Below are 26,020 nucleotides of genomic sequence, written 5' to 3' on the forward strand. Positions count from 1 at the left end.
CCCTCTCTGGTCAAACGACCTACTATCAGAGGTGGGCAGACTGCAGGGCTTTGAAAAATGGAAGCTGACTGATGTTACCAAACTGGGCGCTACATGGCAAGGTGACGCACCCAGGACCATGGCAAAAATGATAGACCAATACCAACAAGCTCACATGCAAAGCTTCAAATAGATCCAACTTACACACATCCTAGCCTCCCATTACAAAATGGTACCATGAATGAGGAATTTGTGCCGCTTGAGGTTCGTATCCATTCGGAACGACTCAGTACCAAATCTATCTCCCTAATATACAAAATAAATTGATAGGCTCAGAGTGGCATTGACTAAGCTTCACCAGGAGAGGCTTGGCCAGCCCACACTTCAAACACTATTACCTGGCTGCCCAAATTCAATGGGTTGCCAAATGGCTAACAGGATTGCAGTTACAGGACACGGCTACATTGTCACCTAGTTGGAGTTTATCAGCCTTATTACATCGGTTTCATCCTTGTACATGCACACGAGCTCCTGACTCATTATTCCTAGGTATAGCATACTGATGCTACTGACTATGTCTTACCATCACAAACAAACCCTTCCATATGCACCAGGACTGCCCCTACTAGGAACCCTCAGACCCACGGTCCTGCATTAGCAACAGAACTTACCCCATGGCACGATGCGGGGTTACACACATTGGGTGACCTATACAGAGACAGTATCCTAGCCACATTTTAAGTACTGACAAAGGAAGGTGACTTACATCTGGAAAATTTCTGTTATACAATTCCTAACTCACCACACTGGAGAGACACTGGGGTGATCTTTCCACAGAGCCGCTGACACACCTCAAAGTTCAGTATTTAGATGTCCTGGGTTGTGGGAGAAGCCTCATAAGCTGGTTTGCCGACTCCCTTCGTATCCATGCTTCCCCCCCCCCCCACACTTGTGCAGCTGCGAAGTTGTTGGGAATCTGACCTTACACATCCTTGTACAGATTGACAATGGATAACCTTACTAGAAGATCCTAAGCACATACCCCATAATTCACGGTTTAAATGTATCCAGCTATACATTGCACATACGGCATATCTTACTGCTGCTAGCACAAATCGGTTTTATCAGAAAACTGAGGCGGCCTGTTAAAGATGCAAGTTAGTAGATGCACACTTAAGACATATGTTATGGGCTTGTCCCAAACTCTACACTTAATGGCTCACTATTACTTCCACGCAGGTCGCGAAAACCTCCACAATTGCAAATCATGTTTGCTGGGGCTGTATCATAGAAACAAGTAACAAAGGGCGACTTTGATTTTCTTGATTTGGGGTTCACAGTGGCCAAACAGCTCATCACGCGAAGATGGAAGTCATCAGACCCCCCCCCCCTGAGTTACATTGCCTAGAAACACTTTATGATTAATTGGGCGCAGGCAGAAGGAGGACCGTTGCGCAGAGAGGATACCTTGGGGCTTCACAAATATACCATACTCACATACGGGGACAACATACTTGCAGAATTACTGTTTGACTAAACACATGCTTCTGATGAAAATGAGAGTACTATGGCTCCATCACCACATACTTACCAAAGTATAATAGTGAGGTATTACAGGCACCAACTGGCAAAATACTCCTCATAGGTGTCTAAAATTTAGATTCCTTAAATAGTGGAAGGAAATATGCTACTGTTTCAGGGCATTGTTTGAAAAACAGGATGGCAGCTGACTGAGCTTAATGGTTTAAGAAGCGGAGTGCTTTAAGTGGTTTTCTTATAAAGTGATTGTTAATTATATGAATCTATTGACCCGAACCTAGGTGACAAGCCTACTACACCAACATATCTCCCTGTCACTTTATGCTTAGTCTTATATCCAGTGTTTCAATGTTAATATCTTATACTGTAGATTATGTTATACTGAGTATAGACAACAATATTACTGTTCTGCTTAATGTGGCAGATTACATGTAAACCCAATACACAGATTCAAAAAAAATAATCTACAAAAAAAAATTGATCAACAATGCCCACAACACCCCCTGGTCTCTCAGGGCTAAATGGGAGGCAGACATTGGAGAATTTGAGGAGAGTGAATGGGGAGAAACACTGGGAGCGACCAGAGAAATCGCCATCAAATCCAATTTTAGACTGGTTCAATTATGCCTTCCACATTGTTTCTACTACTCCCGGAAAACAGCCTTATGTGTCATGGGGAGAGGCACAAACATGGGCTGTTGAGGGGTTGCGGAGAGGAAGGGACTTTCCTGCATGTGGTCTGGGGCTGTCCACACATGCAGTCTTACTGGTCGACCATGGCAATGAAAGAGGTACAGAATACATCATACCAGTCACAGTCAAATGTTGGTTGTTAAATGTTTTGGGAGAAGAAGCGCCACAGCGATACTGTAAAATATGGTAATCACTGAGCCTATCAATTGTTAAGAGAAATATCGGCTGCAATTGGGGGGTGGATGGGGGCAGCCAGACCGCCAACTCTAACGGAACGGCAACTAGATATGGACTGGTGCATGACTGCTGAATGGACAAAATATCAAAGTATAGGGTGTCCCAAAAAATGGGAAAAGGTATGGTACTCATGGAGAACCTACAGAGGGTATGGGATAGAGTGAAATGTACCGGTGTAGAGCATGTGAATGATATAATGATATACACAGTGTTAATTAGACACCACATTCTTGCTGCAAAACTTTATTTTATGCCAGTTAGTTTTTTACCAATGCAAAACTAACAAAAAAAAATCTTTTTTTTTCTTATTAGAGCGAAGTCAGCCCTTATTGTGCATTACACTAGCTGCCAAAGTAAAATAAGTGACCAGGTTAATGGGATCACCTTGCTTGTTCCTTAGAAACAAATGATCATGGAACAACTTATGCAATAAAGCACTCAGTTTAAAAAGCATAAAAGAGGGCTACCACATTAGAAAAGCCAGCTTGTTGTCCATCTCAAATAACAGACATCACCATCCTACTTTTATGTAGTGAAGAAAAAAGAAAGCAGCAGGCCCAAATATGAAAGGTGCCAAAGATACTACAGGCGAGAGTAGCAGGGTTATATAACTAACATGTATCATCAATGATGATGTCCCCCACAGGACTCACAGTGATGAAAAGCTCAAAGAAGTGTCCACTAGGTGAGTGGGTGAAAGACTTACAGGTGAAGAGATAAGAAAAGGAAGCAAAGGATACTCCCTTCCCCCTCTTTAGGTTTCATCTGCAAAGCGCTTGCAAAATCTCTTATAAGTAAATTAAAAATAATCTTAAAAGGGGCTTAGAGCCAGCATATTACTTACTTTTACTTACCATTGGTTGGCCCCTGCATCACTCTTCTTTCTTCACATTCCACTGATCAGCAGCTCCTCCTGGCCTCCGGCCTCATCCTGGGTTTTGGAGTCTTAGTCCATGCTATGCAGCATTGACCAAGTATGGCTTCCTATGGCCAGTGTCCTTCCACTGGCCAGCAGGTACTTTACTCTTAATTTTTTTTTTTACTTTACTTTGCACATGCATTCTATGTGCATTTGTCAGCAGTCCATCTCCTTCACCTCCACCCTCCCTTGTGTTCTGATCCACCCACACCACCGCTCTACACTGACTCACCCCAGCACTTGTTCTCCGTTGTGCTTTGACCCACCTGACCTTCTTCCAGATCTCCCTTATGTTTTTAAAACGCCCCCATCTCTGTTGTGTTTTCAAGCTGCATTGTCAGGCTAGCACTGGCTTCGGAATAAAATATATACATACACACATATCTATATATTTTTTTAAACTATTGCTGTGTTTCCACTCCGACAAACACTACTGTCAGGGTTTATGATCCTTGGTGAAACCTCTAGCTCCTGTGCTTTTGCTTCCAAGGCTCTTCTTCCGATTCGCAGAGAGTGACGCACTTAACCTCAGAGGGGGGACTACATATCCCAGACTGCTCTTTGGTTCCAGGAGGCGGCCATTTCCAGTCTCAGCTGCTCCCACTTGCCACACCAATGAGCGCTATAAAGCACCAGGGATTCTACCACAGCGCAGGAAGTGCTAAACCTCAGGAGGGGGACCACATATCTCAGACTGCTCTTTGGCCCCAGGAGGCAGCCATCTCCCAGGCTCAGCTGCGCCCACTTTCCACACCAATGAGCGCTATAAAGCACCAGGGTCTCGACCGTAGCACAGGTTTTCGCTAACCCTCAGGAGGGGGACTACATATCCCAGACTGCTCTTTGGCCCCAGGAGGCAGCCATTTCCAGGCTCAGCTGCTCCCACTTGCCACACCAACGAGCACTATAAACCGCCAGAGTCTCTACTGCAGCGCGGGACAAGCCCGGGCCAGGGGCGGGCCCGTTGGAGCCCAAAGGAGGCTGGGCTGGGCCACCCCCTAACATTTACTATCAAGTAGGCTTTGTTTGTGCCCTTGTATTGTTGAAGCCCCTTGTGGGTTGATCCACTGATCTAACTGACCATTAAGGGCTCATTCATTGGTTAAAGTACTTTTATGAGTAAAAGGAAAGCAACCGAAGGGGCCAGGGGTGGTGCTCAAGAAAAAACAAAAAAAGACAGAAGCATGCAGCAAACAATTGTGTAATGGATATAATTGACAATCTCTTGGGTGAATGTGAGGAAATTTAAAGTTTTACCCAGATAGTGTCTCTAAAGGCACCCAGAGCGATCGCTCTCTAGTCAGGATGGGGGCGTGTCATAAGAAAATCCCAGACATGTTTAAAAAATGTGGGGCACGGGTTCTAGCTACTATGGGGCAGGGGGAGGGGAGAAATTTTAATATCCATGTTACCTTAATATCATGTGAATAAGCCACCACTCGCCGATAGTGATGCTCTTCAATGTAGCAATCGCTTCAGCCCCTTAAACAACATTTTAGAACCACACAATGATCCTGACTTAAGTACCAGTAAGGGACAGTAGATACAAATGTGAACACAGATCTGTCCAACACTCAGTACATCTCATGCATACAAGATCTAAAGAGCGAAGTGTCTGAGCTCAAATCTACGGTTAATTCTTTAATTTCAATAGTTAAACAGTTAATGTCTTTAGAGGCCACGACCATCATGAATCGTACTCGCAGCCCCACGCTTAATCCCTCAGGCCCCCCAGTGATGTTGCCCAAATTGCCCTTGGCTAGTTGTAATAAGAATTATATTTGTGCTTCCTGTTTGGTTTGGCACCTTGTGCTGGTTATCTTCCAGTAGGCGGCAAGACTGGGAACTCTGGTCAGGCTTCCATACATTATAGTTTAGGCGTGGGCAAGGAACCAAGACTGTGGTCAATTTTCTAAATCTATTAATGAAAATGCCCCAAATTGTGCTGCACAGCCTGTTGCTGACTGGTTCAAATTTAATAACACTGTTTTAATGTTTAATGTGTCTAAATTACACCCATTGGCCCATAGGGAATGGGGAGATTCTGTCAGAAGCCAGGCGATCCATTGGATTCGCCATGTGAGAGGTTACAATTCTGTAATACGGGAGGACATAATCGAGGTAGGGACACAAGTATGGTGGATCATTTGGTGGCCCTAAACATGAGGACAAGTGCCCCGGGGTACTCTTGTATTCAGTTTAAATATCCTAGGCTCTCCTTGTATCATGGGGCCCGGTTTACCCAGTCTAGTGGGTAATCCATCTGCTCTAAATGAGAACGATTGACTTGACTAGAGGGACAGCCAACTGGGATAGGTAAATATCTCACACCAATAAACCCAAAGATATTGATGCTCTTTTACAGCAGCACTAGTTGCATTAAAAAAGTAACGTGACCTTGCGTAATGTAAGAGGAGATTAAGTGATTTTGTACAGAATGTTGAGTCGACGCCAAGACTCAAACCTGTTTCCAGAGTACTAGTGTGACATCCTGTCCCCTAGTATCTTATGTTTCATTCTCTTCTTTAGTTAAAGTCAGAGAGAGTTGAACACAGCGCGCAAAGGCATCAAGCGTGCACTCTTCTGAAATTAATGGTTTTAAACAAGACAAAGGAAAGATACCTGCCTATAATCCTGAAAACCTCCCTTTCTATGGCCGTTATGGCTACAAGGACGCTGTATGTTATGTAGCAATTTCACACCATTCCAGTCTGGAAAAAAAAAACATTAACAAAGCCTAACAGCTCTTGCATGTGCAAGAGCTATTTGTCTTTGTCACTATTTATTTAGACATGTTGCACAGCAGCACAGGCTGCTGTGCAGCATGGCTTAAACAAAAACAAAGAGCTATGACGCAGTCAGCTCTGGCCGTGTCATTCACCATATCCTTCAATGGGCATTTTTAATCCCTGCCCAGCTTCATCAATTTTATTTTCCCAAAGCCGATCCCGGATACCTCCCTGTCAGACTGGAGATGAGAACCTCCCACGTATGCTGTGGTCCTGCCCTTCCTCTACTGGAGCAGCGTCCACACCGCAATGCACAAACTCATCAACATATCCACTTGGGGGGCCCTCAGCCACAGGCACATTTAAATGAAAGAAGAAATATTCAGTACTCACTCACTTTGCTGGGCTGGCTTTCTTGCTCACTTAGACTGCAGTGGATGGCCAGATACGTACCTGGCAGAACGCAGTACGCAAGTGGTGGACGGCTCAAGGGACGGCTTTTCGCTACGAAGAACTGTGACACCTTCGCAAATGTCCTATCTTCCAGGAATGGAATACACTCCTCGAACAATTCAATCACCTCATGACCCCAAATGACCCCTCTCCGGGAGACCAATACCATTATGCACGGACCCTGAATCCCTGTATATGCACACCTACCCCAAGCTGTATGGCCATCTACACTTGCCCCTGGAACCTCTCTCCTCCCCTTCACCCCTGTAGAGTTCATAGCATTGTGACCTAACAAACCTACTATCCTGGTCCTTCTGCACCATTCTAAAACAATAGAGAGCAACTCTACCTCCTCCCCGAACAACAAAGACTACTTGCCGAGCCTATGTCTGATCCCCCCCCTCCAACCCCAGAGCCCAGGGCTTTCCTTACTGTAATAGGTTTCCCTACTCAATCTCCTGAACTAAATCATAACCTACCGAAATGGCTGAATGATACATTTTAAGCATTACTAAGCCCTTCCTTAAACCAATGGACTTGAAAATTTACCACCTCAACAGGTGTTACTGATAGGGCATTGTGGGTCACACACCAGTGAGCCCAAATTCAAAAGGTAAGATATAACTTATTTTTACCAGCCGTGGCCTCACTCAACTAGTAGTACCTGTCAGAACAGCAATAAAATAATGTATCATTTTGCTTATTTTGTGTTTTCAGTACTAGATTTATGTTCAGTTAGTGCTAGCAAAGTTCAGAAACGCCCAGATACTTGTTTCACGGTCCTTCCTAATCGGGGGAAAATATTGTTTTAGGTGTACTCAACATGTCTCCCAGGGGCTCCCATGTTGCCCTAGAGGCTTTAAAAAGTTCAGACCACAAGTATTCTGTCAACAGAGTGCCTATTTGCTCTGTTGACTTAATACTTCCTCCGATGTAGTAGGAGCCGAAGGAGGGGCTTTACACTGTCCACTCCATTTGTGGTTGACAGTGTAATGTTTTTTCTCAGTTTGTCACTGCCAGGAAAAGCCTGGTGGTGAGGGACAGGGAAAAACGCAAAATGATCCCAGCACCATGGCAGAGTGTGGGGATCATTCATTTTTTATTTTTCGAATACAAACTCCCACGTTGGGACTTTCCTTTTGAAGAACAAAAAACTTTTTGCAGATACATCAAACTTCTCCTACTTTGACAAGAATCGCCATAGCAAACTAGGGAGCATCTCTACATATGACAGGCTAAGGTCCCTGTGGGTGGCGAAAGTAATGTCAACTGCAATCCTGGTGGAGAAAATCCCTTTTGCTAAACTTTAATACATATATATATCTTTTGCAGACCAGATAGTGGCAACAACTAATATGTCCCAAACTACAGAACCTTCCTCTCCATCAGAGAATTGTGTTGCATGTGGTGCAGCAAATCCCAAAATGGCAGTAGTGAGGATTAAATACCCAGGACTTCAGTTGACATGGGGTCTCCTGGTTGGAGAAGAGCTCCTGCTGCAGAGAAAAAAAGGCCGCTTCCACCTCCCCCCCTTCTTTTTGCAGCACAGTATTGACTGCTGACCCACGTGTCCAAATGGTCCCTCAGGCCTGCTGTTCTAAAGGAATATTTTTTTTGCGGGCACTCCAAAAAAAAAAAACCTGGGGCACAAGTTCCAAATGACCACTTTTGCAGACGCTTTCTTCTACTCAACCGTAAGAGAAAAAATAAAGCCACATGATGCAGTTCTATATGGATTGTGCCAGCTCCTGAGGATCTTGCTATGGTGTCTCCTCTCCTCCAGATGCCAGGTTTAATTTTTTTTCCTGCAACACCCCAAAAAATACTGAAGATCTACTATAGGAAGCTCATGGCAGGAGCACAGTATTTTCACACACCAAAATTCAAGTCCCCAATGAGGGTAAACGAGTGAGAATTTCCCCAAAATGCAGAACACAGTCATTTCAATAAGTCAGAAGAGCTTTTACTGCGAGTCAAGGATACCTTGAAACCATTTTTAGTTACAATGAAACCTAAAAAATTAGAAATGTTACTAAAAACTACAAAATATTTTACTTTTTGTACCTCTGAGGCAATGGCTAGTCTCATAGCTAACATAAGACTGTCATAATGAATACAATTCTTTCCTTTTTAGGTTGAGCGTGCAAGCGCTTTGACCTGTTGCACGTATTGTGTGCTTTTAACTATGTCCATCTCATGCCCCTCACTTTCATTCTTTAATGGGCTTGCCTTTCAAAAATCACTTGATGTCATTGGTAAATGCTTTAAGATTGTCCCGCCTTGAGGCTGTTTTTGTTATGTCTTGCAGACTGTCCCTGTTACATGGATTACTGTTGGCGGTATTGAAGCACTGGTCATATTATTCACAGTTACCTAATCAGTCATTTCTTGTGGTTCTCCCCTTAAAACACTTGAAATTGGTAAATACATTACATGAAACAAAAATCAATCCTCAAAGCAAAGCAGGAGAGCTGATACTACAATATTTACTGTACTCTGGAAAACTCAACCTATAAAGCTTTACAAGCATTCATTTTCACAACACTGGTGCCCATAACTCAGCCTGTGGCGGTCCTAGGTCAATGGGACCACCACCAAAACGTTCAGCATAACATGCTCTTACTGGCTAGGTCATCTTTGGGTCCCCACACTAGGTTAGTGGGGAGCCCAAAATAATAACCCCTCCCACCATTTAGTATCTTTTTAAGCATTTTCATGGCTGGAACCTTTGTTTTCCAGCTGGGAATTGCTTTTGTTTTAAGAGCCTTGTTTGTAATATCATTGCTATAGGCCTGCTGGCCTTGAAAATATGTAATGCACTATGCCCTCTAGGGGCAACATTTATGGTTACTTTGCTTTATTTAGTGCTATGTTCTTTTTGGGTGGTGATGCCCTCTAGGGGCTGGCTATGTAGTTAGAAGACCATGTTTTTTACCAATGCTATTTTCATTGTGGTGTCCTCTAATGGCTGTTCTAAGCATTACAGGCATTTCAACATATTAAATTATTTCTGGCATGGACACTTGCCCCATAATGCTTTGCAGGTCATTATTTTTACAAAACATTTTTGATCATAACTCAGCCTGCGGTGGTCCTAAGGCAACAAGCCACTTTCAAAACATTAACCACAATGTGCTCTTTCTATCTACATCATCTCTGGGTCCCCACACTAAGTTAGTGGGGGCTCCAAAATAATAACCCTCCCACCATTCAATGTCTTTTAAGCTTTCTCATGGCTAGAACTTTTGTTTTACATCTGGGAAACGTTTTGTTTTAAAACCCTTGTTCGTCGTTCAGTAGGCCTGCTAGTCTTAAAAAAGCACCCTGTAGGGACTAAGTATATGGTTACACTGCATTACTTTTCTCCTGTTTTTTTCATGGGTTATGCCCTCTAGGGGCCAACAACATGGTTACATGACCATGTTTCTTACAAATTATGCTTTTGTTATGGTGCCCTTTGGGGGCTGTTTAGAGCATTACTGACTAATGCTAAAAGTTTAATTCTGATAAAGGTGTATATAACATTTGTATATGTTTTAATAATCTCTCCTTATTACAATTATGACCATAATTCAGGCCAAAGTAACATCCATATTACACTATGACTGTTTGAACACTTTTGATATTGGGTGACCCCTCTAGTTTTTTTCTCCTCTGTGGCTGCCTTGTGTCTTTTTGGGGGAGGAACTATGTTAGCCAGCTAGCAAATCTGATGGTGGGTTGGTGAAAGTGGCATTCTACTGGAATTAGAATGGCACATTTAAATTAGGATGATAAATGGCAACATTTTCATTTTTTGCTGCAGATCCAGGAAGAAGGTAAATGGAAGTGCTTTAGTTATATGCAGGGACACTGGAATTATATGGCAGGAAAAGACAAAATTATGAAGCAGGGTTGACCAATTTATGTGGCAAGAAAAGTCCAGTTATGAATTTACAATGCCAATTGCTCTAACTCAAGCAAATGCGAGACCTATTGTATTGCAAATGCTTGTTACTTCAAGGTCCTCCGGTACTCTTCAGAGACATGTAAAAAAAAAAAAAAAAAAAAACCCAGTGGGAGAGACCCAGTACTGTGAATTTGACTCTATGGGTTCCACAGGAGTATTATGGTACCCAAAGCACATAAAAAAAAAAGATAAAACAGAAACAAAAGCAGACATTTGATTGGCCATAAGGGGAAGAGAGGTTAAAACAAGCATATAGGCTATAGAAATAAAGCGTAAGAAACAGCCTGAATGCAGTCTGCCAATGTTCTTGGACATAGGCACCTGGAAAAACGAACAATCCAGATCCATCATGACATCTAGTAAAAATGGGGAGAAGAAGCCTTCAACCAGTGCAAGCACCAGACCTAATTTACCATTACAACCCCAGACTGAGGATGCAACTGTGGTGCTTACAACATCCATCGCACCACCATTCATTAGGCACAAGAAGGATTTAGTTGTGTATATTTTTTTTACCCTTCCACCAAGGCAAAAGAAATTCAACACCAGGAACATTAAATCAACACTGTGTAATCAAGGGCTTCATTGTGGCCACCCTGGGCACTACTTAATGGGTACTTCTGTAATGTGAAAGTATCAGATCAATGCACCCAATAAGATTGCCCGGGCCGAGTTCAAGAGTATACATCCAGAAGGCTAAGAAGAAGTACAAAGGGCATCTGCTGAAGTACCTCAACTCCAAAAGGAGAAAGAAGACTGCAATAAGTAGTATTTCATCACATACTGCAACAAATGTTATCAAGCAATCTCTTCCGACGAGACTAACAGGTAAGCTTTCTCAAAAGTGATGGAGATGCACTTGAAAGACCATCATAAAAATGCACAATAAAATAAAAAAACTAAAAAGAAAAATAAAGGTAAAAAATACAATCAAAAACTAAATTTAAAAATAAAGAAAACACATTCCAAAAAGAGCACACAAAAAAACAAAGAAAAACTACAACTAAAAAAACTTACAAATAGGTTAGAAAAATAAAAATACATAAATGTCCACAGGAAAAGAACTGTGTAAAACTACCACTTCACACCATCTGAGGTACTGTTCAGAGGGCAGGGTTTGATTGCTTGTAAAGGATTAAATGTAATTAGAGACGGGAGGTCTAGCCCTGTTTGCTATGTTCAGTGCACACAGATGTTGGTTGAACAACATGGTAGTTATTTGCCCTACAACACTTACACACATGCCAAAACTGAAATTTGATCCAAAAAACCCAGATATTCACTAAAAAAACTAAGGTTAAAGTGAAGTGTTAGTTATGTGACAAAGTCATACAAGACCTGCTAGTTAGGTGACAAAGTCATACAAGAAATAACATTTCAAAACATAAAACCCACATAAATTCGCCATTTAAAGTTTAGTGAGCAAACTATAATTTGCCCTGCTTATGACTTCCCATATTACATCACTCAAGATATGTGAAATTACATTGTAGATGGCATCACCGGAGTACTGTGTCATTTTCGTTTTTCTACCCACATTACAGCAAACAGCATAGAGCAGTGGGTCAGCCTACTCCAGCCTTTGGCTAACTTCACTGTGAGTGACTGTATTCTGCTCTTTCACACGGAACAGATCTGGACACACAGTTTCCGTAATGCTAGAGGCCATTATGGAAAAATTTGATTTTGTGGGACAAAAAGTATTTTGACATTTAGACAGTTTTAGGTCGCAGCTGTCTGGTTTGCTAAAGTTATCTTGAGGACATTCTGAAAGATGACCTAGGAATACATGCTGCCCTTTTCCTGCATTTGGCTTTGGGGTTTGTAACTCGAGTTTTCTGGCTTTCAATTTGATGGGTTTATTTGGATCAGTTTCCTCAGCTCAAGTTCGTTCCTCCCCATGCGAAAGCTGTGTTTACAGAATTCTTCCACAAACTTGTTTTCTGTAATAAACCGGCTTGCAAATCTTGTTCTTATCTCGTCACATTTGCTAGGCATTCAAAGACAGATGTCAAAAGTCAGGCTCTATAATCCAGGGATCTTGTTGCTGCATTGTTACTCATTACACAGAATAGAAAGGTCCTTCGAAGTTGGATGGTATAACTCGCTTATTTCTATGTGGGGAAATTGCAATATTGCAGCGCACTGCAGTAGGCATCACCCCAGAGACCGGTTTTCACTTCCCTCTCTACGATTTTATTTTATAAAGTGAATAAGAAGAAAAGTATTTGAAGCTGCCAATTTTAGTTCCCAGCTGGGACGCCTAAAAACAGGTGAAATTTTGACTGTGAAATTTCCTTTCATGGTTTAAGGCAAGGATTATTATTTTGTTTTAAATTTGCATTGTGTAATTTTGGCCTTCATGCATACACATGCCTCTCCTTCATGCTATCTCTTCCAGACCTGTGTCCTAGACCCCCCGGGTCTCTTCCCATCCACACACAGCTGGCGTGGGGTGAGAATTTCCTGCCACCTGCAACTGATCAGACCCGCAGCACTCTCACATGGAAATAGACCATTTCCTTATCGATTATCTTATCCAGGTCTTCCTCTACCTCGGCTAAACGCTTGAAGCAGCCTGGGTCCAAACTTAGCCCAAAGAGCTGGCCAAAGGTCCTGGAAACTACCCAACCTGACTCATTGGTGACTGTTGATTTTGCAGCCCATCATTTCAATGAATGGCTGCCCAACCCACTGGATACTGTTTTTCCACCAGGGTGGCAGAAATACGCTCAGCATGCCCATAAATCCCCTTGGTTCACTGATGATCTTTTATCCTTAAAGAAAGTAAGAGCTTAGAAAGGAGCTGAAGGAAGGCCTATGATGCAGCCAGTAGAGCAGAGCATAGGAACTAAATCCGGCGCGGTCATGCAGAGATTAAAGCATCCCAACCTGCCTTTTATTCTACTAAAATTGCCAATTCCTCCAGCTGCCCTAAAGAACTTTTCAAGAGCCTTAAATACATAAATGAGCCCACAGCAGCTTGCTGTTCCTCAATGGTATTGACTGAATACTGCAATGAACTGGCCTATTTCTTGCAGAAAAAGATAATGGACATTTATTCCTCCTTCTGTAGCACCTCCGATTTGGCTGACTCTTGCCGAGGAAACCTCCCTATGATCCTCAAGGGTGCTCTCTTTCGGTTTTTCCACCTCTCACAGTGTGTATGGTCAAGGATCTGCTAAATACCATAAAATCAGACTTGGCTCTGGCCCCTGCTCCACTACATATTCTTTGTCACGGGTCCGATGTTATTGCCCCAGTATTGACAGAGCTCCTCATCCTTTCTCTATCCTGTGGGCTTGTTCCTCATCAATAGAAACATACAATTGTTAAGCCACTTTTAAAGAACCCAAACCTAGACCAGTCCAATCTCTAAGCTGCTCTGGTTTCCTTGAATCAAATGCACTGCTTTATTCCACCCCAGATGGGCTTCCACCCTCTACACAGTGCAAAAACAGCATTAAAGACTGTGGTCAAGAAGCTTAGGAGCCTCCTGGTTGAAGGAGGATTGGCAGCCATTATACTGTTTGATCTTAGAGCCACTTTTGATATTGTACGTCATCCTACTCTCCTGCAGAGCATTCTAAAGTCTATATCAGGGTCAGAGCACTAGATTGGCTCTGCTCCTTCCTGCAGAATTTAACTTTTCAGGTCCAGGACTAGCCCTTCTTTTCAGCTAGCCTTCCGTCTTGCTACGGAGTGTCCTAGCGCTTCCCCTTAAGCCCCCTCCTATTTAATCTTGATTTATGCCCTCTGGTTGACAAAGTCCAAGCTATTGTTAGTCTCTTACGCCGACAACATTCAGTTGGTCATGTCAATTTCCCTGGACTTAAATTCCAGTCATTTACCTCTGATTTCTTGTCTTCAAGAGCCATCCAGCTGGATGATGGAGTGCAAGCTGAACCATAATGAAGGCAGAACAGAGGTCGTGTTGTTGGCCAATAATCATAGTAAACCGGCCTTGAGCCCCCTCCCAGATTGTCTTAGTAAATTGCCGACTCCTAAAGATTCAATAACGAGCCTCTAGTTTTGGCTCGATTCTGGCCTCACTATGGATCAATCATCAGGCCAAAAACAACTTGCTGCCAGCTGTTATGGCATTCTGAAACTGCGCCGGAAGGTTCTCCATCTCCTTCCCTTTATCGCCAGAAGTATGGTCACCCAGTCCCTTGTGCTAGCCTGTCTCAACGACAGGAACGCCCTGTTCCTAAGCTCACCCAGCTATGCTGTTAGGAGGCTGCAGATTGTACAAAATGCTGTTGCAAGCCTTCTGATGAACATTCCTAAACATTTTTCTAGCCTCCAAGGCCTTGAGAGACTTACACTGGCTACCGGTGGAACACAGAGTGTAGTTCAGGTCCCTTTGTATCAGGCGCAGGGCAATCAATAACAAGGGTCCACTTTTGCTAATATCCTTAGCCTACCCATAGCTTCTGGGGAGAGGTCTTCACTCCACTTCAGCCCATCTGCTGGAGGTCCCAGGATTCACAGATCACGTTGGGGTGGCCGGTCCACTTCTTATCTAGCCCCCAGATTCTGGATACTCTACCCTTGAACTGTGTCTTCTACAGCATGAGCTTCCTTTTCTCAAGGCTTTGAAGACCTGGGTCTTTGGCATCTGAATCCACTGCAACCACTTTTTCCGACCACCTTCAGTGACTGTAGCAGCGCTGGGAGGCCTACAGGTAGCCATGAGCTATATAAAGTCTTCTACAATAGAACAGAGGCCGGTAGGCCTTGGAAAATCATAAAAGTGTTACTAGACCTGCAGTTCGAGTAGCTTGCATAATCTACTTGACCTAACTATAATGAGACACAGAAGCGGGTCTCCAATTGTTTGATCCTAGGCAAATAATGTATTTTACAGTCAACTTTGTCTTCATTCTCACATGTGAGTTTGCCTTCATATGTGGGAGTTCAGCAATTCTGCTATAATAAAGTTAGTTTACTAATAGTTTTGCCATCAGGGCAGGAGTGTTTCTCAGTTTATGTTTAAACACTCACTTTTAATAAATATATTACTAAAGCATGATGTGGTAGCGCACTGTCATTTACAGACAGTAAACTTCCAAGAAATGTCCAAAAAACCTTCCCAATAACTTGCAGCTTTACTGATAAAACAATATAGTTTATTAACAATAATCTGTGAAAATATGGTTTCAGAAAACATTCCTCATTTGCACATCACCAAGTAAAGTGTCCTGACTTTTTTTCTCATCCTATTAAAAAAACAAATCGTCACACAGAAGTCCAAAAATGTCTTTCACAACTACTGAAATATATTTTGAAATGTTTGTAAAATTGATTTAGTTATATAAATGTTGTGTGTTAGGAGAAACCGGATACCAAAAGCCTTTCATTTCACATAGGTCAGACAGTTCACCTTACAAAATCCTGGAATTCAGCAGTCAAAAGGAAAAGTATTTGCATTGCAAGCAGACAAACTGACTTTTGACCTCTGTCTTTGAACACGGAGCAAATGTGACAAGAATAACATTTAAAGGCATCTTAGTTGCTAATTCAGTTTCTGACTGAACAGAACGCCTGTTCTTTGTCCACATGCCAGAAGGGGTGAGTAGTATCTAAAAATAGCTTGATCTCTTAAAATAAAACTCGCCATAGTGAGTGGTTGAGTGGATTATTTGAGCCCTTGGTTCAGGTTTCTCCTAACACACAACATTTATATAACTAAATCAATTTTACAAACATTTCAAAATATATTTCGGTAGCTGTGAAAAACATTTTTGTACTTCTGTGTGAAAAAAATAATATTTTAATAGGATGAAAAAAGTCAGAACACCATACTTGGTGATGTGCAAATGTTTTCTGAAACCCAATTATCACAGATTATTGTTTATAAACTATATAGTTTTATCAATAAAGCTGCAAGTTAGTGGGAAGGTTTTTGGACATTTCTTGGAAATTTATTGTCTGTAAATGACACTGTGCTACCACGTCATGCTTTAGTGATATATTTATTAAAAGTGAGTGTTTAACCCCTCGGGTGCCCAGGACGGGCTGGTCTCGCCCTTGGCCACGGTTGCCCGGTGCCGTGGACGAGACCAGGTCGTCCTGCTATGGGCCATCAGGGGGAGCGCTAGCGCTCCATCCAAGGGCCAAGTACCCCCCTCCCCTGGGCCGGGATGGAAGGGGAATCGCTTCCTCTTCCAGCCCGGCCTCCTGGCCCTCCAGTGGCGTCTGATGATGTCAGCACATAATTGTGCGCTGACATCACCAGAGGCTTCCCGCGCGGAACTGTAAGCTCAGCTTCCAGAGCGGATCGGAGGAGAAATGCAAAAGCATTTCTCCTCCGATCACGCGGTGGGGGCAAGAGAGGCATGAAAGGAGAGGAAAGGGCTTTTCTCTCCTTTCATGTCTGTCTCAGTAATTCTGCTGCCCAATCGTGATGCGATCGGGCTACAGAAATGCCCACTAGACACCAGGAGTTTGTTCTTTTATATCAATAAGATGAGCGGCCCCTTGGGCAAGGGCCATTCCCCAGGAGGACAAATTATTTTACGACCATTTCTCCAACCCCCCCCCCCCAGGGCAGATCGGCCTAATATAATTAGGTCTATCTGCCTCCTGGGGGGGAGGGATGAGGGGCAGAAACCCCTAGACACCAGAGATCTTTTTGTGTGTGTGTGTGTGTTTTTTTTTTGTTTTTTTTAATATGTGGGGAGCAACCCCTTAGGCAAGGGTCTTTCCCCTGGGGGGCAAATTTATTTTAGCCCATTTCTGCTCCCCTTGGGGGCAGATCAGCCTATTTTTATTAGGCCGTTCTGCCCCCAAGGGGCCCAGAAACCACTCAGCACCAGGGATTTTTTATTTTGTGCCAATTTCACGCAAAGGGAGCGACCCCTTAGACAAGGGTCGCTCCCCCAGGGAGGCAAATTTATTTTAGGCCATTTCTGCTCTCCTTGGGGGCAGATCGGCCTATTTCTTTAGGCCAATCTGACCCCGGGGAGGGCAGAAACCACTTAGGCACCAGGGAATGGTGTGTTTGAATCTGTTTTGTGTTTAGGGGGGGGCAGCCCCTTGGGCAAGGGTCGCTCCCTATGGGGGCACATTACTGTTGGCCATATCTGCCCCCCTTGGGGGCAGATCTGGCCTATTTTTGGAAGGCCCATCTGCTCCCCAAGTGGGTAGAAAGCTCACTAGAGACCAGGGAAGATTTTTACTTTAAAAAAAAAAAAAAAAAAACAGAAGAGAGGAGGGGTATGGCCATAGCCCCACCCCAAATAAATGGGGATAAAGTTGTTCCGCCCTTCGGGCGGGGGCAGAAAGCCTACTAGATGCCAGGGAACGTAAAAAAAAAAAAATTTAAAGTGCGGTGGTGGCTACCAACCAGTATGGGCATGGTTATGCCCCCATCATAACTGAAGGGGGTAACAGTCTTTCATCTCTCCCCCGCACACTAAAACATCTTATCCCCCTGCAAGCAAGAGGACATTTGCTTATTTTGGTTTTACATTTCGGCCATGAGAGCTTGTCTAACTATAAAAACATCCTCCCACTTCCAATAGTGAGGGCTGCACTTTTTGGACTCTGGAACGCTGCCATGTAGAAAAATCCACAAGACCTAGACACATCTAAAAACTAAACATCTGGGTGAGTCCAGGGTGGTGTGCTTCACATGCACCCTGCACCATTTTCTTACACTCAATGCCCTGCAAACCTCCACCTTTGCTGGAAATCACACATTTTTCCCACATTTTTGTGATGGAACCATCCAGAATCTGCAGGAATCGGCAAAATTCCTACCAGCCAGCATTGTTGCATCTATACCGATAAACATTCTGCCCCACTTGTATGCATAAAAATGTTTTTTTTTTCCCAAACTGCACTTTTGGACCCGCTTTGGTTCCCCCCCTCAATTTCGACATGTTTTTGGCTCTTTCCTGTCACAGGCACATGGCCCCCCTACACAACTGAGGTATCATTTTTACTAGGAAACAGAAGGGAACGTTGGGTGGTAGGAAAGTTGTCCCGGTGCAGTGATTCCACACAGAAATGTAGGAAAAAAATAATTTTTTAGCTAAATTTGAGGTTTGCTGATGATTCTGGGTAAGAAAACACTGCGTGATCCATGCAAGTCACACCTCCCTGGACTCCCTTGGGTGTCTAGTTTTCAGAAATGTATGGGTTTGGTAAGTTTCCCCACATGGCTGATGAGCCCAGGACTGAAAACGCAGGTGCCCCCCCACCCCCTACCGACCCTCCTGCAAAAAAAAAAAAAAAAAAAAAGAAACTGTCTGTTTAGTATTTGATAATTTTGATGTGTCCACATAGTGTTTTGGGGCATTCGCTTTTGCTGGCACTAGGCCTACCCACACAAGTGAGGTACCATTTTTAATCGGGAGGCTTGGGGGAATGCTCAGTGGAAGGAAATTTGTGGCTCCTCTCAGATTCCAGAACTTTATGCCACCAAAATTTGAGATTTTTTTTTTTTTTGTACAGCTTTTGAGGTCTGCAAAGGATTCTGGGTTACAGAACCTGGTGAAAGCCCCACAGGCCACCCCATCCTGGATTCCCCTAGGTGTCCAGTTTTTAAAAAAGCACAGGTTTGGTAGGTTTCCCTAGGTGCCGGCTGAGCTTGAGACCAAAATGCTCAGCTAGGCACTTTACAAAAAACAGCTTTGTTTTCTTTGGGAAAATGTGATGTGTCCACATTGTGTTTAGGGGTATTTCCAGTCACGGGCACTAGGTCTAACCACATAAGTGAGGTACCATTTTTATCCGGAGACTTTGGGGGGGAACGCTGGGCGGGGGGAAATTTGTGGCTCCTCTCAGATTCCAGGACTTTCTATCACCGAAATGTGAGGAAAAAGTGTTTTTGGGCCAAATTTTGAGGTTTGAAAAGGATTCTGGGTAACAGAACCTGGGGAGAGCCCCTCAAGTCACCCCGTTGTGGATTTCCCTCGGTGTCTAGTTTTTAAAAAATGCACAGGTTTGGTAGGTTTTCCTAGGTGCCGGCTGAGCTAGAGATCAAAATCTACAGCAAGACAATTTCCAAAAAACATGTCAGTTTTCAATGTAAAAATGTGATGTGTCCAGGCTGCGTTTCCTGTCGCAGGCATTAGGCCTACCCATGCAAGTGAGGTACCATTTTTAATCGGGAGACTTGGGGGGGAACACAGAATAGCAGAACAAGTGTTATTGCCCCATGTCTTTCTCTACACTTTTTTCTTCCAAATGTAAGACAATGTGTAAAAAAAGATGACTATTTGAGCAATGCCCTGTAATTCACATGCTAGTATGGGGACCCCGGAATTCAGAGATGTGCAAGTAGCCACTGCTTCTCAACACCTTCTCTTGTGCCAATTTTGGAAATACAAAAGATTTCTCTGATACCTATTTTTCACTTTTTATATTTCACCAAATGAATTGCAGTATACTCGGTATACAATGAAAACCGATTGCAAGGTGCAGCTCCTTTATTGGCTCTGGGTACCTAGGGTTCTTGATGAACCTACAAGCCCTATATATCCCTGCAACCAGAAGAGTCCAGCAGACATAACGGTATATAGCTTTCACAAATCATCGCAGGAAAAAGTCAGAGTAAAACGTGGAGAAAAATTGGTGTTTTTTTCAACTCAATTTCAATATTTTTTTTATTTCAGCTTTTATTTTCTGTATGAAAAGCTTGTAGGATCTACACAAACGACCCCGTGTTGAATTCCGAATTTTGTATAATTTCAGAAATGTTTAGCTCTCCGGGATCCAGCATTGGTTACATACCCATTTCTGTCACTAACTGGAAAGAGCCTGAAAGCACAAAAAAAAAAATAGTACAAATTGGGTATGTCCATGTAAAATTCCAAAATTGTGGTTTTCTGATTCAAGTCTGCCTGTTCCTGAAAACTGGGAAAATTGTGATTTTAGCACCACAAACCCTTTGTTGATGCCATTTTCAGGAGAAAAAAAAAAAAATCACAAGCCTTCTTCTGCAGCCCCCCTCATTTAAAGAAAAAATAAAAATGTTTTGAAAAAACGAAAATTTTGCTGTATTTTGGGTACTTTCTGGGTCTCCTTCAGGGGAACCCACAAACTTTGGGTACCTCAAGAATCCCTAGGATGTTGCAAAAAAAAAAAAAAAGACGCAAATTAAGCGTAGGGAGCTTATGTGGACAAAACGTTATGAGGGCCTAAGAGCAAACTGCCCCAAATAGCAAAAAAAAAAAAAAAGGCCTGGCACCTGAGGGGGAAAAGGCCTAGCAGTGAAGGGGTTAAACATATTCTGAGAAACCATCCTGCCCTGATGGCAAAGCTATTAGTAAACTAAGAGGCAAGTCATGCATGGATCATGTGTACCCTACATGTGGGCTAGATTTATTATACATGGAGCAAACGTTTAGTGTATTTAATCAAAAAAAAAAAATTTTTTTTCTTACAAAAGAAATGCTGAACTCACATATTTAACGGTGTACTCATGAGAATGAAGAAAAAGACCACTGTAAAATACAATATTTGCCTAGGGTCACACAATTTGAGACCAGTTTCCGGGTCAAGTACATTACAGTTAGGTTGAGTAGATTATTCAAGCTACTCGACCTGCAGGTCTAGTAACATTTTTATGATTTTTCAAGGCCTGTACGGTCAACTACTACAGCCCACTTAAAATTAGCTGCGTGTAGTGAAGTGAACTAGAAGTGGAATGTAGCAAGGTAGAATGATAGCTTCATAGAATGGCATATAGAAGGGAGCGATGTAATGAGCTGGGAGACAAGGGACAAGTTCAACTGAAGGCGGGAGTGGACTCTTCGGTTTACCTGTAGCAGGATCATTTTAAATAAACCAAAAGAAGTATCTTCATGTTCTGGTGTTGCTCTATACAAAGTTGGCGATGACATTTTGTGATCCTGGTACACAGAACCCACGCTGGCAGTGTATATTGCATTGGCAGGTTGTTCAAGAACTTGTCTGCGAACGCAATCAAGACACCATAGATCACTATAGAAGTCTGTACATACTGTTATGGGAAGTGATATCTCATTCATTAACATGGTACTGTTTTATTTATAATACTGGAAAGTCTTACCAACTATTACTGCCACTCCGGGGACACACTGCAACAACCGTTGAACTCTAGCATGTGATGATTGCCTGCAGCTGCTTACTTTGCTCAAGTCATGAGCGAGGGTGATCCTTCATCTTCACGCTCTCGGGCCCAACAACTTAAAAAAACAAAAACAAAAAAAAACAATGCTGCGCATGTACAGTGATGCCCGGTGGCTATCTTTAGGGATAATTTCAACAGCATTAAATGGAGTTTCCGGCAATTGCCACGCCTTGAGATTTTAATTGTGACGGTTGTATTACGGATATTTTGGGATCTTGTCAAAGCTGTTCAGCAGTTGGCACATCCTTATAGTTTCTTTATGCCAGTGTCACCTCAATGATTGGGTCGCTTTTATATCTCCACAGCAACAGGCAGGCTTCTTTTGCATTACCTGCCTGTTTTCTTGCATTTACAAATAGCGACAGGCAAGCTTGCCTGTTTACGATTTTCAGTGACAGGCACGCTTTAAACACTTAAGTACTGTTATTATTTCCAAGTATATTGTACAATAACAGGTGTGTTGTACTACAATTCTAAATAATGGAACAGTGTGTTAAGTATAATTATAAGAATGATGGTGTCTCAAACTGTACGGAATCTATTGCCTCCGCAACCATTTTTACCAAGCAGTGGAGAATCTATTCTCAATTGGAATGAGAGAAAGGAATACCCTGAGAACTATATTTCCACTTCTGAAGAAGATGATGAGTTTACACCGGACAAGAAAAAGAAGATTCTGTTACATTGCTTACGACCTAGGGGATTAAAAGTTTATGATTGTATACAAGAGAAACATAGACCCCAAGGACAGAGTGATATTTATAAAGATGCGTTAGAAGATTTAGGCTTGTACTTTAATCCTACAGTATGTGTATCAGTAGATCATTTCGAATTTTTCCTAAGGGAGCAAGGAAAGGAGGAGTCTGTAGAAGACTGTCATAGACCTAAAAAAATTAGTTTTAACGTGTAGGTTTTTCGATTTACATGACAAATTAATTGGCTATCAAATAGTCATGCATGCTGCTAATCATAATTTCTAGGATACGTTATGGACAATCGGAGAAGCAACACTCCAAGAAGTAGTTGAGGTGGTTAGAAAAAGCAGAGTTGACAGGTAGATGTGCCAAAGTCGTAATTCCTGAAAGACTGGGAAAAGCTAATGAACAGTGTGATAAAGATGTTGTAGCAAGGGTACACGCTAAAAAAATAAATAAAAAAAACACAATCAAAAAGCAGGGTATAATAAAGATTTGAGTGAGAATAGCCTTACTGGACAGAGCACATTTAAGGGCAAATGTTATAGATATCGTAGACATCTGGTGAATGACACAAAATGCCCAGCAAAAAATCTAAATTGGTTTAGTGGGACATTTTCTGAAGATGTGTAAAAAAAAAAATATATATATATATATATATATAATAATAATAATAATAATAATAATAATAATAATAATAATAAGGGTGTGGACCTCCTTACTCAAGAGTCTGCCACAGACACTGAAGGATCACAGGAAGAAGATGTAAACGTGTGTGCTGAGTGTGGACGAAGATGTACTGAATGTAACTGGATGACAAAAGAAGAAACCAAAATGTGATATTTCAATTGGTGGTGTAACAGTACTCATCACAGCTGATTCTGGTTCACTGTATACAATAGTGAATGAAACAATGTGTCAGGAAGAGTCTGTTCCAGTATGGGGCAGTGTTTGGAACTTCCAAATGTTTGTCCTAAGCTTTTACTGGGGAGGACTTAAAAATGGTTGGTATGAGAGAGTTACTTTTCAAATTTAAGAACATGAAAGCAAAATGTAAGCTTTATGTTGCTGTTGGGGGCCTTCTGTATTAGGACAGTATTATCAGGGAGAATTGGGAATCGTATTAGATCCCAATAGTCCTCCTAATGCGGTTTTAGAAGTACAACTGATATTTTTGAACATGAGATATTGAGTGAATATCCTGTTTTTTCAGGAGTAAGTGGTTAGTTAAAAGGGCTGCAACATAAAATTGTTCTAAAGCCTAATGCTGTGCTGTGCATGCACAAAGTGAGGCATATACCTTTAGCCTTAAGAGAGGAAGTTAAAAGTGAACTGGAGAAGAGGAGTGCTAAAGGAATTATTGAGCGTGTGGAAGCTTCTGAATGGATTTCTCCATTAGTCACTGCCAGGAAAGTAAATGGGGAATTAAGATTGTGTGCCGATATGAAAGACCTGAATAGAAATATTAGATCAATTCCCCTTACTCAAGATAAGGGCGATATTATCAGTTACCAAAAGGTATCAAGTGGTTCACTACAATCGACCTCACGACAGCTCACCACCAAGTTCCCTTGCACAGGAAAAAGTATGAGTCTCACAAGCTTTATCACACCAGTTGATTACTTTACGTTTGCAAGAGTTCCTTTTGGCCTAGCATCCGCAGCAGCTATATTCTAACACATAATGTTTGAATTATTCAATGATATAAGGAACGTGATATTTTTTCCAAGATGATATTTTGATTATGGGGAAAACAAACAAGTGAAAAAACATGACAGGATTGTTAGGAAAGTTGTGGAAATTTTGAAACTTAAGGGACTAACAGTAGAATTTAAAAAGTGTAAATTTACAAAACACAGTGTGACATATTTAGGACGAGGTGTCAGCAGATAGGATCAGGCCACAAAAAATAAAAATTAGAAGCTATAGAAAGATCCCCAGTACCATGCAAAAAAGATGAGATAAGAGCTTTCCTGGAACTTGTAGAATTTTACTCAAAATTTGTGGAGAATGTCTTAAGTAAAACCTACCAAATCACACAACTGCTCAAAAGAAAAAAGTTGATATGGCCACCAACTTGCCAAAAGGAATTTGAAACAGTGAAACAGGAGATATGTACAGCTATACTATTGTAAGGCTTTGAAACCATTGAAGTCAATAGTTACTACTGATAGAAGTAAAAGAGGAATAGGAGAAGCACTCAAACACATCGATGAGCAATGTAAAGAATGTGTAGTGGCTTTTGGATCACGAAGAAAAGTATTCATTGATTGAATGTGAAGCATTAGCATGCCAGGGGGTGGTTAGAGCACTACAGACCATTTATTCTGGGGTAGTGAAATAATCTTGAGGAGTGATCATAAACCACTCACTAACAAATTAGCTACAAAAGGGCTGTACACCACTTCACTGTGGGTTGTGAGGTTATCAGTAAAGTTACTGTACTATAAATATGATGTACAATATGTGCTTGGTGTACAAAATAGAAAAGCAGATTACTACTTCCCATTATGGACTCGCCAGGAGAAGGCATTGAGCACTACAGGGTAGCTAAGGTGAATGAGGATACAAATGCTTTTTCACCTGAAGACTGGTCCAAAGCATACGATGAAGATCTCCCTGTTTTAACTGAAGCTGCAGCTAAAATTTTGGAAGGGTGTCCACAAAAAAATTGGTTGTCAGACACTATGAAAAGTGCTTTGGGAAGAATTGTCGGTGGAGAACAATAGAATCTTGAGAAATGGCATGATCATACTACCAGAAGGGTTGTGATCAAGATTATTTGATGTATGCTCTGAAGGGCACTTGGGTATTGCTAAAATAAAGGACCACATGAAAGAGTTGTACTGGTGGCCAGGAATGGGGTTGGCAGTGGAAAGGAAAGTCAGGAATTGCAAGTCCTGTGAGAATTCTGACAAAACTCAAGAAATGCCTTGGGTGATGATCAGTATAGATATGGCAGGGTGTGTGATGCATTTTCATTCCTGTGTTGATGATCGGTTTCATTGCTAAATAGATTGGTCCCAGCAGAGTTATGCTTTTGCCTTAAATAGACAGATCATGTATGAGTCATGTGTTACAGCTGTGGTTAAGATATGTTTAAATCACAGGTGGAATGGTCCAAGACACACACACACACACACACACCCTCTCCCACCCTCACTCAAATTTGAAGAAAAAAAAAAAGGAGTATGAGGTGAAAACATACAAAATGTAAAAAGTAGCAATATGTTATTATCACTTTGCTACTCTCTTCATCGTATTTTAGTGTTTAATATCAGCTTTCAACTGGACCCCATGTCCACAACAGTTTTCTAAGTACTGGACTGCAATATGTTTGCTGACATAAACATGTTCTTTGTGAAGTGATCCATGTTCAAATGGTGTATATATGTATGTATGTAATATCTGTATAGTGTAAATCTAGCCAAAAAGGCAGAGTTACGCAGTACAGATTCAAAAGCACACTATATTAAAAACCAAAATAAAACAGTGAAGAATAAAAAAAAAGTACACAAACATTTGTGCTGAACCTGCATCAACTGATCAAGCTGTTACAAAACCAGTGAGCCTGTGACCTACACTACAATGCAGCAGACACCCCAAAATCCTGAGCCTTCTCGTAGGGATCGGATTCTCCAATATGCATAAGACTTAGTTTCCAAGAGATGAGCAATTTTGTTTTAGAACCATTGTTGCACA

The 26,020-nt window shown here is 42.0% G+C and overlaps 1 protein-coding gene across 4 annotated transcripts in view; it reads right to left on the bottom strand.

Annotated features, from left to right (window-relative positions):
• Positions 1-26,020, bottom strand: part of NAA60 (N-alpha-acetyltransferase 60, NatF catalytic subunit) — a 98,556-nt gene that overhangs the window by 70,582 nt on the left and 1,954 nt on the right. For 2 of the 4 annotated variants that reach the window (XR_011199098.1, XM_069210436.1), the window contains exon 2: positions 21,543-21,678. The exons of the other annotated variants lie outside the window; for them this stretch is intronic. The gene's annotated coding sequence lies outside the window, so the exon portion shown is untranslated. The remainder of the gene's footprint in view (positions 1-21,542; positions 21,679-26,020) is intronic. 4 annotated transcript variants of the gene reach the window in all.

The sequence above is a fragment of the Pleurodeles waltl genome, chromosome 10 (genome assembly GCF_031143425.1).
Source record: "Pleurodeles waltl isolate 20211129_DDA chromosome 10, aPleWal1.hap1.20221129, whole genome shotgun sequence".
NCBI classification, from domain to species: domain Eukaryota; kingdom Metazoa; phylum Chordata; class Amphibia; order Caudata; family Salamandridae; genus Pleurodeles; species Pleurodeles waltl.